The sequence below is a fragment of the Psammomys obesus genome, unplaced genomic scaffold (assembly GCF_907164565.1).
Source record: "Psammomys obesus unplaced genomic scaffold, mPsaObe1.curated_primary_1811, whole genome shotgun sequence".
Taxonomy (NCBI): domain Eukaryota; kingdom Metazoa; phylum Chordata; class Mammalia; order Rodentia; family Muridae; genus Psammomys; species Psammomys obesus.
The window spans coordinates 13,723,468-13,726,591 of record NW_026585504.1 but is presented as its reverse complement, the minus strand read 5'-3'; the positions used below and the strand labels follow the sequence as shown (position 1 = coordinate 13,726,591).

General features: G+C 46.4%; 1 pseudogene; it reads right to left on the bottom strand.

Moving 5' to 3' along the window:
- Nucleotides 1-1,102: 1,102 nt before the first annotated feature.
- On the bottom strand, nucleotides 1,103-1,926 carry LOC129674181 (60S ribosomal protein L7a-like; annotated as a pseudogene).
- Nucleotides 1,927-3,124: the final 1,198 nt, after the last annotated feature.

Genomic DNA, 3,124 nt, shown 5'->3' with positions numbered 1-3,124 from the left:
ACATACATACACTATGCCACACAAATCTGCATATATACATACATAGAGATATAATTTTCAATGTGGTTATATCTCGGGTATATATATTTCTGTTTAAGTACATATAGATCATATTTATTTTTTTTAATGATAATGCGCTATTGTCACACTCGCTGAACGGGGGACAGGTAAGAAGCTCCCCTGCGAGTACTGTTCCTTGTATGCTCATGCTGTGCACCGTTATCTACATATGTGCGTAGATACACATTTACATTTTTGATAGTGTGGAATCAGAAGTTTCCCTTGCACACGGATCTTCTTACTTAAGTGCAAGTATTTTCTGCAGGATTCTCAGAAGTCGGCTCCTGTGCCTAAGACTATTAACACTATCAACCAGCATCGGACAAGCTCCCTCAGGGGAGTGTAGGAAATGCTGCCCTCCTTTCTCTCAAGATGAGGCCGGCCAGCGAATCAGCTGAGCTGTGATTCCTCAGGGCTCCTCTGATTGCTTCTTCCTTCTCAGTTCATTTTAATCTTTCCCTTTAAAAGCTATTATTATTGTTATTATGTGATTATTATTATCATTATTGTGTGTGTGTGTGTGTGTGTGTGTGTGTACACACGTGTGCGCACACCTACGCATAACCAGTGCATGTCTGCCACCGCAGACCTATGAAAGTCGGAGATCAGCTTCACATCACCAGGAGGGCAGCGTCGGGCTTTTTATGTGTGTTGCAGGGGCTGGACTCGGCTTCCTTGGCCAGCTCTTTTGCTAACTGAGCCATCCTGTCAGCCCGGTTTTTCCCTTTGGTGGTAGAACGTTGATTTTTAAAATTTCATTTGGAGCTGAGAGGTGGCGGTGCTCCCCTTTGATCCCAGCATGTGGGAGGCAGAGGCAGGAAGGTCCCCGTGAGTTCATGCAAGGCCAGCCTGGTCTACAAAGAGTCCAGGAGAGCCAGCCCTAGCTACACAGGGAAATCTTGCCTCAAAAACAAACAAACAAACAAACAAACAAACAACCAAAAAAACTAACAACAACAACAAAAAACCACTCAAAACACTAAAAAAATAAATTTTAATTTTTGTAATTATATTTCTGTACAGGAAACTTAGCAGTGTACATTTAACCCAGTTTAGTGGCGAATTCTTTAGCCTCTTTGCCTTTTCCAGCTTGGGAATGCCAGCCACAGATTTAGGAAGTAGGACGTCGCCTCCTCGGTGGCGGCGATGGCGGGGATTCTCATCGTATCTGTCACTAGAATGGGCCCTAATAGCCTCCACCAGCTCAGCCAGCGCACCCTTCCTTGTGGGAAGGCCACAGTGGTGCCAGTCTTCCTGTGGACCAGCCGCCCCAGCCTGGCCTTTTCCTGATGGTGCAGTAGAGGACCCCCATCTTTCCACACAGGGCAGGTAGGAAAACCACCAGCTCAGTGGGGTCCACGTCTTGGGCAATCACCAGCCGCTGAGCCTTCTTGTTCTCCGCCAAGGTGGTGACTGTACTGACCCCTGCTGGAAGGACGGGTGGTCTCTTAGTTGGGACATCTCCTTTCCCAGCGGCTTTCTCCTCAGCACGGGCCAGTAGCCTCTGCTTCCTCTCCTGCTTTGTCTCAGGCCTGAACTTGTGGGCAGGCTTAAGCAGCTGGGTAACTGTTTGCCCGGTCCAGGCCTGGGTGAATGACAGGAAGTACTTTGAGCAATTCATAGAGGATGGCCCTTTGCCACTGCAGCCTAATGTAGCGGGGCCATTTGACGAAGCGTGGGGAGATCTCTTTGAGGCTGGATATCCTGCTCAGGGCGGAAGTTCTTGGGCCTTTTCTCAAACAAAGAATTGACTACTTTTTTGGCCTCCTGTTTCATGACGGGGGAGGGGAAGATTGGGGTAGAGTGGAGGGGGGTGTGTGGGGGCTGGGCCACCTTTATCCCCTTAGCCTTCTTTCCTTTGGGCATCTTGCTGGGCTAGAAGAGAGCTAGTATACCTGCACCTATTAACATTTGTCTGGATTTCTGATTTTCCCCCTCATAAGTTCTCACTAGAGGAATTAATGGAAAAGAAGGCTAAAACGTTTTTTAAGATCCTGTAGGTGTCTTGCCTGACTTACTGGACGTGAGACGTCACCTAATGACTTCTACTGATAATGGATGTATAATATTCCACTTGATCAAAAGTTTCCTTAACTCCTCTCTTGCTGTTGGATTTCAAACCATCCATGTGTGCCTTCTAGAGCTCCTGAGGAGATTAAATGACAGAGCATAATAAGGACACTTGGGCCTGCCTTAAATAGGCTTTTTGTTGCCTTTCTTGTTCAGGTCCACCAGGTAGTAAAATTCCATTTCTCCAGAAAAGTCAGCCCTAGCAGCCTCTTGCCCCATGCAGGGACCTCTCCAGCACCATTCCCCAAGGCCATGCCTTTCTGACGGTGTCCTGAATCCTGGGTAGATGGCAAAGTGAGGGCTGGGAATGCCTTATGCACAGCACCTGTTCAATAAATGTCATCAGAATCATTGGAGAGCAAATAACAAAAATACTGCCTCCTCCCCTTTAGAAGCAGGGGGATGGAAAGAACCAGGTTTGGTGTGGTAGGCCTGCTTTCAAACTTTGATTTTGCCTGTTCCGAGCTGGATGCATTGTAGGTATTTGATGCTCTGACTCTCATTTGCCTCCTTGACTCTAAATGGGGATAACAATGCCTTTCCCAATCCCTTATTGTGAGGAGCAGAGAGGGAAATTATGTTAATAAGTTACAGATTTAATACCCAGTATACCTCCCCGAAGATCATTTAATCTTAGATAAGAGGCAGAGGAAGCTGTTTTCAAAAAAAATAGAGTTTCTGTTTACTTGAGACAATGAGTTCTGGGAAATGAAAGGTTAGGTTTGAAGGGGCTCCAGCTTAATTCCTTCTGTCTCATTTTTACATTTTATTTATTTTATTACATATGTGGCGACAGGTGCTTGCCACGGTGCACGTGTGTATGTCAGGGATCGCTTTGTAGAGTCCCCTCCTTCTGCCATGAGGGTTTCTGGGATTGAGGTCAGGTCCTCAGGCTTGGTGGCAGGTGTCTTTATGCACTAAACCATCTCTCTGGTCATCTCTCTCTCTCTTTATTTCTTCCTTTTTTCTCATTGAGAAATTTGACACTCAGAGA